The following is a 13,898-nucleotide window of genomic DNA, read 5'->3' as shown; positions in this document are numbered from 1 at the left end:
TTACATAGAAAATCTGATAACTTTATTCCTTATAATTGTCTTAATTCGAGTCATTTTTCATCTTCCTGGAAGCGCGCTATTGTGCGCCTACTTTCTCAAGTAAAGTCACCTGTCTCTCCTTTAGATACTAGACCCATAACCAACTTGTGTGAGCTTTCCAAATTATTTGAGAAGATTATGCACTGTAAATTGTGGGCTTCATTTCTTCCAACCATATCCTTGATGACCGTCAATCAGGATACCGCAAGGGTTTCTCTACCCAGACTGCTCTCCTTCGTTTATCCCATGACATTAGGAGCGCCGTTGATATAGGCGATGTTATCATTCTTATCCTCTTCGACTTTAGCAAAGCCTTCGATACAGTCTCCCATTTCTTTTTATTAACGAAACTAAAGAAATTCGGATTTTCTGGTTCGGCCCTTAGATTAATCTTCTCGTATCTCACCGGCCGCTCTCAAGCGGTTGTGGATTTGGAGGGGGCATTTTTGAATTTGTTATTTGTTACCTGTGGTGTCCCGCAGGGATCAGTACTAGGGCCGCTCCTATTTTCGTTATTCATAAACGATATTGGTGCTTTTCTTATATTTACTGAGCGCATGATATGTGGCGTATGATGTAGGAGTTATCGCTGAATTCGCGGCCACTAATGGGTTGTCTCTTAACCTGAATAAGTCTAAGGTTTTAATACTGGGATGTAGGCGGTATGTGAGGCAGATCAATCTCAATAATCTACCCCTTATTTCTGTAAATGGCGCTACTATTCCGTTCGTTACTGAGGCACGTAACTTGAGGATTATTATGGCCCCTGATCTGTCATGGAAAAGCCACGTCAACCATATTTCCAAAAGAGTGCATTTTACGCTGCACAAGCTCAAATTTCACAGGAATTCCTTATTGTTTCAACTACGTGTTAAACTCGTATCCACATTGGTATGGCCTTTGTTGGACTATTGTTCTCTCGTTTATAACGACGTCACCGATGAACTTAATACGAAATTACAAAGACTCTTTAATTGTGCGATTCGGTTCATCTTCAATTTAAAGCGCGACGAACGCATCACGCCTTATCGACATCGGTTAAGGTGGCTGTCCGTGAAGAACAGACGTTTATACTTTCTTGGAATTGAAATGTATAAGATAGTCAATAACATGTCTCCCAGCTACCTCTCAGAGATCTTCATTAAATCTGATCCTTCGATTAGACATTCGTCGATTAGACATTCGACGGTTGGCATTACCTCGAACTTTTCATATTCCCATCCACAGAACCGAGATGTATCATAGGTCCTTCCACCTTGCAGGAATTTACCTGTGGAACTCGCTCCCCACCGAAATAGTGTCGTCCTCGTCGGTCACCGAATTCAAGAGCAAGTTCTACGACCACCTCTTTTTACTCGAGCAAAGCATTGATCAAGGCTCAACCGTGGAGCCTACCGTGAACCTACTGTTTAAGTTTAGGTTAAGTTTTTTAATTAGGATTCAGGTACATATTCAACTTATAAATGGGAGAGTAAACTTAATATAATTTTTGATAATAGCTTAAACTCTCATTGTCGGTTACTGATATGTGCATATCATTAGCTTCCATTAACTCCACTTGGGGTGCGTTCGGTTTGGACGCTCACGCGCTGTAAGCGCTTATGAGCGTTACTCACGTCGTTCGCTTTGGCGTTGTAAGCGCTTACGGATCGACTAATGACGTCATCGTTGACGTTATAACTTCTGCTGACAAACGCTTATTTCTGCAAGGTAGGGCAGTGTGAGCGTGATCAAGCGTAAGCGCTTACGTTCATTTCGGAACGCATTGTTAGCGAATTGCATATCAACAAACATGTCGTCGAATCGAATTATAGACGGAAAAATTGTAACAATATTCCAATTTTCAGCATTTAACGCAGTGGCTTTCCCTACATTGAATTTCTCACAAATGGATCTGTACATAATTTAAATATTAAGCAAGGAAAAATTATATGCATACACAAATATAAAATAAAAATTGAATAAACGAAATATAGGCTCTCCTGAATAAATCAAATAAAGGGAAGTGAGAGAGGCAATCAGAACCACGCGCGGTAATTAATGCGCAATCAAAATAAGTCAATAATAAAATACATTAGTTAATACAAATTCGGACGTTTCAACACTGTTTTTTGTGTCATCTTCAGCGTAAAAATGAAAATAATACATAAAAATTTCAAACAATAAATTACAGTTAATCGCGATAAAATGAGTCAATCAGTAGAAAAGCGCAGTCAAATCAATAAAATAAAATTTATACGAATGTTCGGTAGTCTGTCAGGATATGCAAATGCTCCGAATCGATCGCACCTTCGACGTTTACTCCCAGGTTGGAAGACCAGACTAGGTAGAAAGGAGAGATTCGATTGTCCTTTCTAAACCGTGAATCGGAGTCGCAATATGTTAAAAAACGCAATGTATCAGTATTAAAATTACAATCACGAATTCTTGCTTACGGACCATTACAGACCAGTAAGTCGCAGTGTTAAAATGTATCTGTTGCTCTGACATGTCGTGAGTAAGTGAATAAGCGTTGGTAGAAATCGGAAGGTTAACATAATAAAAGCGGTGTATACATTCGAGTTTAATTGTGGGGATAAAAATTCACAACCAATAACTCTAAATTTTTGATAACCCACCAATAACGTTCAAATAAGTATCCGGTAAACCTTCCGTGTCCGTCTGCAAATTTAATCCATTCCTGTCTCTTTATGCACAACATCTCGGAAATTAAGCGTTTATAAAAATACAATTCATTATCTGTAGAATTTCCACATTATCCCAATCAAAATTATGATTCAATGCTAATCTATGATCTGTTATAACAAAATGATTAGATGTAGGTATTCTAATTTTTATATATGGTTCCGGTGTTCCTTAATTCTTGTTTGTAATTGTCTGCTCGTTTGGCCTACATAAGATGCGTCGCAATCATTACAGTTAATTTTGTATACTACGTTACATTGTTTAGAACGTGGGAGACTATCCTTATGAGCTTTTATGAAGGTTCGCATTTTGTTTAAGCTATTATACGATAATCTCACTTTTAAATCCCTTGTTATGTTCTTAAATTGTTATGTTTAAAAAATTTAGAGTTATTCGTTGCGAATTTTTATCCCCACCATTAACTTATGTATACACCGCTTTTATTATGTTAACCTTCCGATTTCTACCAATGCTTCACTCACTCACGATATGTCAGAGCGACAGGTACATTTTAACACTGCGACTTACTGGTCTGTAATGCTCCGTAAGTAAGAATTTGTGATTGTAATTTTAATACTGATACATTGCGTTTTTTAACATATTGCGCTCCGATTCACGGTTTAGAAAGGCCAATCAAATCTCTCCTTTCTACCTGGTCTTCCAACCTGAGAGTAAACGTCGAAGATGCAATCGATTCGGAGCATTTGCATATCGGCATATCCTGACAGACTACCAAACATTTGTTGTGCCGTACCTTAGAGGGTCGGCACGGGATTCTTTAGGATCCGCCGGGAGGATGGGAGAACACTAGCCAGACTCTTGTTTAAATAATCCTTTAATAAACTTGCTGTTATAATGATACAGATGTCTTGTTATTACACTGCCCTGACTTGCGGGCTTTTACACTAGAGTTGATAACGTTCGGTCGCACGCGATATCACCTTTCGGTTAAGGCTGCCCTGACTTGTGGGCGTTCGTGTAATCGACTACATTCGGTTGCGCGTGATCTAGTCTTTCGTTCCGGACTGCCCGTCGCTTCTCGGAAGGGCGGGCTTTTATCTCTCGCGCGTTAGCTTCCGCGGTGCTGACTCGGCTGTCAGCGCTTTTGCTTCCGGGCGAGTGACCTGTGTCACTTGCGAAACCCGGAATGCCATCTCAGTGAGTTTGGCAAGATCCGGAAGCAACGCTGACAGCTAAGTGTCGCAATTCGGGATTGTTGACCTTCGCGGCACAACATCCCTCCCCCCGTGGAAAAAGAAAACTGAGGTATGAAGTTTTCGTTAGCGCTTTCTTTTTCCATAAGGGTTACATCCTGTTTCAGCTTATTCGTTGTGCGTTGTCGGCATTCCTTGTCCCGAATAAAGTCTTTACCTATTTGGTCTATTTCATCTATTAATCCGCTACAATATTTTCGATCGGGAGTAGTCGCACGATTATAATACAATTCTTAGAATCGTCTATCTCTTCGCGGCGCGCTAACTTGCTGTTAGGTGTATTCTTAAATTTCTACTTTTAATCGTATTTTCCGCTGACGATGTCTGTCCACGGATTTCGCTTTTATACTGCCTTACGAGTCGCTTCAGTCTGAGTTTGTTACTGGCCTCGTGGAGTTTTTATTTCTTGGGATGCCTCCGCTTGACTATGTGCCAGTCTGGGCTGACGCGGTAGATCCAAGTGAGATTCGGGCTGGTGAGGAGGCTGAAGAAACCAATGGTCCAGCTTTGGTGATTCCCGAAAGGTCGGAGGTTCGGGACCTTATTCACGCTCGCGTGCGTTATGACGGCGGTACGCGTGAGTTCCTGATGGAGCGTGGTCAACGAACGCCGCCTGTTCCTATGGTGTTATTCCTGACGCTGGTTGCGCTTCGTTCCCGCATGGAGGCTGATCTGGAGCGTGGTACCCCTCGCCACGATTAACTGTACGTTTTGGTTATTTTCATTACTGTTGTCCTTATGCTACTTATGCTTTTGATTATGCTTCCTATCTCTGCTTTTATAAGGGTTTCAAAACGGTTAGCGTGTGCGCGTAGTGTTCTTCGTTTTATCGTATATATATTTTTTTTTTCATTGGATTGCGTTTTCATTTGAAAGTCCTAAGTCCTAAGTTTTGCTGACGTCTGTCCGTGTCGGATTTCTTCTTTTCATTTCTCTGTCTCAATTTCGCGTCAGTTGGCTGCTACTTTCGAGCAGTGTTGGGTGCCTTTCGGTGAATTTTAACTCTGTGCCTTATTAAGTATGCGGTGCTATCGGTGCACTCAATACTTTACACCCTCCTTTTGTGACGCTTGCCAACGCGAGTATTGGAGAAGGGCCTTCCGGGCGGCGGCTGCTGCGGATTGCGAGGCGAGGGAGAGAGAGAGAGGCGAGGCGCGTTCCTCGCCCCCTCCCCCCTATGCTGAGGTGGCCCGCCCTGGCACTGTGGTGCCCTCCCCTCCGTTGCGAGTGACGCTACACTCCGCAACAGGACAGAGGGACGTGGTCCTCGTTCGTCCTTGTCGGGAGTAACACTTTTGTGAGTTTGGTTATTATATGTGTTAATCTTTCTTCTTTGCTTACTGCTTTTTGCTGCGTTTCCGTTGCGCGTGTTCTTATCTTGCCGTGTCACCTGCACGGTCGATGCCTCCGGTGTCGGGTTTCGGCTCAACGCGTCGGCTTTCATATTACTTTTTTCGGCTTTGCTTAAAATGCATTTAGATTCGGCCGGCTTTACGAGGAAATGCCCGATAAAATTTTCGCCGTTTTTTACGATGCCTATTCGGTTTTGGGGTGGTGCGTTTTCTTTCTTATGTGTTCGGAGTTTAAATGTAGCTTTTCCGATGTGTACCTGCTGTGTGGCGTGTGAGATAACGGCCTTGTGCTTTGTGAGGAAATCATTCCCCAGTATTCCCTCATAATCGATTGGGAAATCATCTTCTACCACGTACATGGTATGGCGTATTTTCTGGCTTCCCAGATTTACGGTTGCTTTTATCTTTCCGAGAGTGTGGATCTTGTGTCCCGTCACTCCGGTCAATGTTAGGCGTTTTTCTCGTACCATAATACCGCCTTTTAAATTTCCTACTTTGATTAGCGTTAGGATCGCTCCTGAGTCTAATAAGAAGTTGGCCTTGCCTTTTTTGGCCTCTTGAATCGGCAGTGTTATCAGGTTTAAGGCATGTTTGTTACGTTTCCCCGTTATCTGTGTTACTCGATACTCCGCTGCGGGGCGTGCCTTACCCTTCCTGGGTCGCTCTTCTTCTTCACTGCTACTGTTGGATGATGTCTCGTCGCTCGTTTCTTGCGACTTATCTTTCCTCACCGTGCTTACGGGCGCCTGTTTCGTGGCTTCCCTTTTCGGTTGGTGCGGTCGCTCTGTTTTCGGTCGTCCGTTCAACGACCAACACTCGTCCCGCTTGTGCCCTACCTTTTCGCAATAGGAGCACTTTATGGTGTTGATTCTATGGGGCTTTTCTGCTTTCGGCAGTGTATATTTGCTTGCATACCGGTTCGAGCGGCAATCTCGCGCGTAATGGCCGGTCTTCCCGCATGTGTGGCATTGCACGTTTGCGCTCGCGTTTCGGGCGTCTTCCGCGGGGAGTCTATTTCTTGACGATAGCTGTCCGTTTCTCGGGGAGGGGCCTCTGACCTTTTCCTCCGCGTTGGCGCCGGTTATCGCCTCTTGTAGGCTTTGATACCGTTGCGCTCGGACCAGCATTTTGATGTCGTTGTGCAGTCCTATTTGGAAATTGTGCAGGGCTTGCATCTTAATGCTGTCAAGAATCGCCTTCTGCTGTTCTTGGGAGTGTCCTTGGCCTTCTTCCATGGCCTCATATAGTTCTCTTGCTAGTTTCTCGACTCGACGCCCAAAATCCTGCGCGCTTTCTCCCGCCTTTTGCTTTAGCGAGTTGAATTCTAGCTGCAGATGGGTCATACCGCGCTTTCCGAGATACTCCGTTTCGAGTTCGCGTTTTAGCTGTTCAAAATCGTGAATATCGCGCGTGTCAAAGTCGGTCATCGCCTTGCCCTTGAACTTCGTGCATAGGATTGCTTCTAGAAGCATGGCTTTATCTATGGGCTGAATATTTTTCATCGCGTACGTGCTTGCGCTAAGGAATTCGCGAACGCGCTCCCTGGATTCTCCGTTTATTTCGGGAATCATATTACGTGCTTCCTTTAGGCTAAGGAATCCGAAGTGGTGCCCTGGCTGACTACGGATGTCGCTCTGCGTTCGTCTGTAGGTCACGTCCAGCGGGCCCTGGCTGGTCCGTACGCTTCGTTCTTGCGCGTCGGGGCGGTCGTGCGAGGATTCTAGCCGTCTCACGCGGTCCTGTATGTCGCGGATCGCGCGCAGGACTTCGACTGAGCGGTCGAATTCTACAGCCTCTGCGCGGTTCATGCGATCCTGCATGTCGTGCATCATGCGCAATACGTCGCCGAGCACGGAGCTTATTGCTCCCGGGCTCATTTACGTCGGCTCGGGGGCTCGACTTTGGTCGGTTTCGGACGGTTGCCCATTTTCCGCGGGTCTGAGCCGCTCCATTTCGGCGTTATTTTGCGCGGGGGTTATGTCCTCTCGCGGCGTGATTGTCGCGGCAGCTCGTGGCTGGCTCATTGTTCTAGCCCGGGGGGTATAGTCCTCTTCCTCGGGGTCGAATATATCGCTTTCGTACGAAGTCAGGGAGAATTCTCCTCTCCCTGCGTTTTCGCTTTGAGTATCGGCCGAGGTGTCCGATCGCGCGTCACCGTCGGTCGGGGGCTGTCTGTGTGCGTTATCGTGTTCGTCCGCTAGGCTATCTCGCGGTTGCTCGTTCGTGTTACAAAGGCTAGCGTCTAAAAATTCAAATTCGCGTTCTATAATGACGTTGGGGTGCAATTCGAGCACTGGCGTATCGTCGTCGGCGAGTTGCGCGTCTAAATTTCGTCGCACGCGGTTTAAAGAATCGTGGTCTGTACGTCGTGCGGCGCAAAAACGGTTTCGGATGCTATTCTTGATTGCTCGTTGAGCGCGTTCGCTCAACACGAAGGACGCGTTACTAATAGGGGGATGCCGGGACAAGTCGTCCGACATCTATTAGCGCTTAACACTTGTTTCTTGTACTCGCGAAGCTTCCTTCGGCTTTCGCGGTTGTATCTGCTGTAATCGCGAAGTTTCTTTTGACTTTCGATCGCGGGGAACGCTCGCTATTTCTACGCTCGGCGCGTGCCGTAGTCGGTTTACAAATTGCTTCGGACTTACAGTACCGCCGCGCAACGCATGGTGTCCGCTTTCTGCTGTGTCGGAGTCATGAAGTAGTATAAGGAGACATGACTAGATAGTGTCGAGAAGCAAAAGATGGTCACGAAAAATGTTCCGTGTAGAGGGGAGGTTTGCTGAGCGGAATAACTTGCAACATTTCGTCGCCATTTTTCCACCAATAAGTTAGAACAAGAGAAAAGTATATTTGTTTCATTCTAACTTATTGCACTTGCACTTGCTTGCACTAGTTCAAAAGTGTAATGAAAACGAACAGGTTTTATATGTGCAATGTGTGAATCTGTTGATTTGTAAGTATTTCTCCATTAATTTTAATATTACATTTTAAAGCAAGTCTAATTAGATTTTTTATCATATGATGTATAAGATTTTTAAAAAATTGCAGATTTTGCTTTAGCTTTTACAACCCAAGTCACAAACTGGAAGCAAATGTGTTTCATCAAAGGAAATTTGTGAAGGTTACTGATGCAACCGCATTTGGTCAACTCGTCCCAAAAGGACTTAAAAATTGTGGCCGTATTGTGTCATCTTGTGTGACAGAGATCAAGTGCCAGCTTCGTTAAGAGGTAAGGAAGAAGAAGCTTTTATAACCTAAAATTATTTCCATGTAAATTAAATTAACTAATTATTAATATTTAACTTTGAGCAATATTTTTTTTGTTATTAATAATTAGATTTTGTATATTTTCTAAGTGCAAACACACATTAATATAAATAGTATATTTTTGCGGTATTAATATTTTCAACTTTTTACTCATAATAGATGTTTTACTTTAGATGTCTCAAGTTTAATGCTCTTAATTTTAATTACATTACAGATAAAGTAAATTCTGAAAAAATGGCCTGTTGCGTTAAAGGATGCTGCAGCAGAGGAGGCAGAAAAAGGAGACGAAAAGAAAAGTTTGTTTACACCTCGTACAGTAAGTATTTATATTCAAAGAAGTACTTCGTTTCAAGTTTTTTCTACAGTTAAAATAAAAAACAGTGAAGCCTATAGCACACACGATGCTTTTTTGCCTGCTAAATTGCCTGCAAGCTCTTGTGCTAGCGAATTGGCAGACAAAATGATTATCAACTCTGTCTATTGATTCGCTAGCACAGGAGCCGGCAAGTAATAAAGCAGACAAAATAGCATTGTGTGCCATAAGCTTAAGAGTATATTTACTTTAAGCATATTCGTTTATTACTGACAGTTCACTGTCAGTACTGAAAATCTATAATGTGCATGACATAAACTATAGATTTACAGTACTGGCAATGAACTGTCAGTAATAAACAAACATGCCTTTTACGTTATTTATTTTATTTCAAAACAAAAATTTAATTTTTTTTGTAGAATGATATGTTTATCTTATGGAAGAGCAGAAGAGCAATGGACGGCTCAGATAGATACTGTACTGGACAGAGGAAGAAATACTGAAATCTTAGCATATGTCCCATCAATTCTTAATGATCATGATTCGCATATATGTACCACTTCAGATTACGTTCTGACATATGTTGCTGGATATGTAGCAAGAAAAGGAAATAGATTTTGTAAAGATATAAACAATAAAAATTTTATTTGCGAAGAATGTTTAAAGACATTGGTTTTACAGCCAAATGATGAAATACCAGAGAGACATAAACTAATTGAAATAAAAACGAAAGGATATTTGATAAATCCTTCAATAGCTTTGTTTAATTTGCTTTCAAGTCTGGAAAAAGGAGTAATAGAAGGAAAAAAATGTGGAGAAATTAATATTAACACATTATTTAAAATAATGGAATTGATTGACGAAGAAAAAAATCCTATAACTTTCCTGGGCTGTGAAAAACATAATTACGAATTTACTAAAAACATTATCTGTTTTTATTTAATAACACGAATGTTCTTTCTGGTCAAGCAGGCGAATAAAAATGATAATACTAAAAAAGAAAAAAAAATGTTCAAAATTGGTTCATTTAAATGGTCCAAATGTTTCAAATGTGGATTTTCAAATTAAAGAAACAAAATGCAATTGAAACTGTGATACAAATGAATAATGGAAAAAGGCGTAAAATTGGAACAAATATTAGAAATAACTAAAATGCGTTAATATAAAACTAAAATAATAATAAAAACTTGTTTTTTGAAAACATTAATTTTTTATAATTATAATATACATATATTTAATACATATATTTTTTTGTAAGTTTAATACCAAGTTAAACAAAATGTTTATTTTAGAAATTAAAGCACACAATTTTATTTTACAATACAATTATTTTATAATACAATTTGTCTAACATTTATTTAATTTCCAATTTCTTTATAAAAATCATATGTGTGTATATATATATATATATATATATATATATATATATATATATATATAATTATATACATACACGTAAATATGTATACATAATTTACATTAAAATAACATAATACCTGATATGATACTCTTTGTATCGTACAAATATAACAATTTCAGTATCTAATATGAATTGAACTATCGAAATAAATATTACATATTACAATTAAATTTACATTTAAGCTATCTTAAATTCACGATTGTTTCCTTCTTCTTATAATTTATCAACAATTTGTAACAATTCATTTAATTCTTCAATATTTACAATTACAATAAATTTTGAAAGAGAATGAATTTCATCATTTATATAAATATTAACCTGTCCATTTGATAAAAAAACAATTCTTTTTTTTACACTATAATCACTTTCTACTTTTTGGAAACCAAAAAACTTTTCATTTCCTCTTGAATAACTCCACTCTGTAGACGGAAGAGTTATCAACTCCAAATTATCTGGCAAATATTTAAAATATATATGTCCATCATTCTTATGTTCCATTGTGTTTTATTCTTACGTTCCTTATGTTTCTCTACTTTTATCCGGGATTCGTCTTTCTGAAATATATTTAATTATATTAATTTTAATTAAGGTAAACGTATTTAAATTATATATTTCATTTTAATTTTAACATTTATTTTTGCTTATTTATAATTATATATACTTACGCGTATTATTACTTATTTTAGTATAGGCTCAATGAAAAACATTTTTATACGTTTATAAAATATTATATTTACTTATGAAACACATTTCTGATATATTTTACATTTATTACCGTATACACATGTGATCATGTGTTTCTAACCTTTTCGTGTCTCAACAGCTGTCACAATTTCAAGATGGCGACGAAATGTTGCAAGCTATTCCGTTCAGCGAACATTCCTCTATACGGAACATTTTTCGTGACCACTTCGTGACTACGGAGTCATGTCTCCTTATACTACTTCATGGTCGGAGTCCTGCAGGGCCGCTCCGCTGCTTTGTGTCGTCTCTGCTTCGCTGTATCCCTGCTGCGCTGCTTCGCTGGCTCGGTGCGTCCCTGTGGCGTTGCCTCGGGCTGGCGAGTCCGTGCGGTAGGTCGGGGCTTCTCCGATGTCGCTGACACTCGGCGGCTGCTACCGTTGTTTCACGCGCTCGGGATCCGGCTGGCTTTTCCTCTTCGGGATATTTTGCCGCCGTTTTATGATCCGTTCCCTTTTGCAGGATGCTGTAGATCTGGCAGGATGTCTTCCCGTCCGGTTGGCAGATATCCCACCGCTGCCACCAATTGTTGTGCCGTACCTTGGAGGGTCGGCACGGGATTCTTTAGGATCCGCCGGGAGGATGGGAGAACACTAGCCAGACTCTTGTTTAAATAATCCTTTAATAAACTTGCTGTTATAATGATACAGATGTCTTGTTATTACACTGCCCTGACTTGCGGGCTTTTACACTAGAGTTGATAACGTTCGGTCGCACGCGATATCACCTTTCGGTTAAGGCTGCCCTGACTTGTGGGCGTTCGTGTAATCGACTACATTCGGTTGCGCGTGATCTAGCCTTTCGTTCCGGACTGCCCGCCGCTTCTCGGAAGGGCGGGCTTTTATCTCTCGCGCGTTAGCTTCCGCGGTGCTGACTCGGCTGTCAGCGCTTTTGCTTCCGGGCGAGTGACCTGTGTCACTTGCGAAACCCGGAATGCCACCTCAGTGAGTTTGGCAAGATCCGGAAGCAACGCTGACAGCTAAGTGTCGCAATTCGGGATTGTTGATCTTCGCGGCACAACACATTCGTATAAATTTTATTTTATTGATTTGATTGCGCTTTTCTACTGATTGACTCATTTTATCGCGATTGACTGTAATTTATCGTTTTAATTTATCGACTAAAATTTTCATGTATTATTTTTATTTTTACGCTGAAGATGACACAAAAAGTGTCGAAACGTCCAAATTTGTATATATTAACTAATATATATATTTTATTATTAACTTATTTTAATTGCGCATTAATTACCGCGCGTGGCATTGCCTTTTTCACTTTCCTTTATTTGATTTAAAAATTGAAACAACAATGTGTAATAATAATATTAATAACATACCGATGTGAATCTGGGGTGACCATTTTTCATATAGCGATAAATAATTGTTTTTTAGGTGATATTGTTTTACGTCCTAATTTTGATTTTAGTAATTTTAAGTTTTAAAATTTGTAGAATAAAATTAAATGTTGCTCGGTTTATTCTAAAAAAAAAGATTTATTTTAAAAATTAAATATTCTTCCTCATCGAATAATAATTCTAATAATGTTATTATTTGTGCAAATATAACACACAATAACCTATCGTCTGCCATTTTGACGTGCTCATAGTCGCTTACATTGCCAAAACGAACGACATTTCTTACTATTGTGTAAGCGCTCAGATACCAAATCGAACGATTGAAAACAGCGCTTATAAGCGTGAGCGCTTACAGCGCGTGAGCGTCCAAACCGAACGCACCCTTGTAGTCACTGTCCTATGCATACTAGCAGCGATGACACTGCGTCTCTCACTTGTTTTTTATTTTTACCTGCTTTCGTTCTTTTTCTTCCTATTTTGGTTTTGCAGCACTTATTTTCGTTTTATTACTTGCTTCTGTTCTTTTATTTTGCTTTTGTATCATTCTGCTCTTTGTATTATTTAAGATTTGCCCAAAGTCTCGACTAGGGCATAAATAAAAATCAACCAATCAATCAAGCTCTTTCTCTCTCTCTCTCTCTCTCTCTCTCTCTCTCTCTCTCTCTTTCTCTCTTGGGAATCCGGTTGCGCGAGAAATTCATCAGGAAGAACGTAAAAGTGGTGGTCGATTATACGCAGCCGGCTAGGGATAATTTTCCGGAGAAGCTATGCTGCACCGTGACTTGCGGCAAAACAAACATCGCAGAGGCACTAGTCGGCCGAGGTCTTGCGCGAGTGATCAAGGCAGAACGATGATCAGCGTTCCTCTCATTACAATCTCTTGCAAGTGGCTGAGAGCAAAGCGGAAAAATCGCAGCACGGGCTGCACGCGAAGAAAGACATTCCAGTTCACAGAATAGTGGATCTCTCGAACGATCCGTCGAAGGCAAAAGCGTTCTTGACGTCGCTCAAACGAGCGCAGGGAATCAGAGCGGTCGTCGAGTTCGTGACGAGCGGCTCGCGACTGAAACTCTACCTTCCCAAGGAAGATTACGTTATCACGTTCGGAGACGTTCAACGGAGACGTTCTGCCGGATCGAGCCACCCGCTTAAATCAAGCTCAAGCTCAAGCTCAAGCTCAAGCTCAAGCTCAAACTCAAACTCAAACTCAAACTCAAACTCAAACTCACTCTCCTCCAGAGATGATAGGGAACGTTATCAGAGACGTTTTGGCTGAGGTTCGCGACTGCCCTCGTGCGTGTGCCTCTGACGGGGGTTCTGACCCCTGCGGAGCAACGTGCGCCGGGGTTTCCCCTGTGCGCTCGTATGCGTGTGTTGCCGCCACCGAGCGGGCTGGTATGAGCGTTGCTGATGGCCGGCCTCTGGGAGCCCCGAGGACTACAAATCTGATCGTGGCCCCGAAGGACGTTTCCTCCACTAAATACATAACGTCGAAGGACACAAGAGAGGC

The 13,898-nt window shown here is 41.3% G+C and overlaps 1 long non-coding RNA gene and 1 pseudogene across 1 annotated transcript in view; both read left to right on the top strand.

Moving 5' to 3' along the window:
• Window positions 1–13,898, top strand: part of LOC139823628 (uncharacterized) — a 310,568-nt gene that overhangs the window by 70,033 nt on the left and 226,637 nt on the right. The window lies entirely within an intron of this gene.
• On the top strand, window positions 8,064–10,210 carry LOC139823627 (uncharacterized; annotated as a pseudogene).

The sequence above is a fragment of the Temnothorax longispinosus genome, unplaced genomic scaffold, assembly GCF_030848805.1.
Source record: "Temnothorax longispinosus isolate EJ_2023e unplaced genomic scaffold, Tlon_JGU_v1 HiC_scaffold_15, whole genome shotgun sequence".
Classification (NCBI taxonomy): Eukaryota; Metazoa; Arthropoda; class Insecta; order Hymenoptera; family Formicidae; genus Temnothorax; species Temnothorax longispinosus.
The sequence above is the reverse complement of the archived record's forward strand: the minus strand, read 5'-3'. Positions and strand labels throughout refer to the sequence as shown.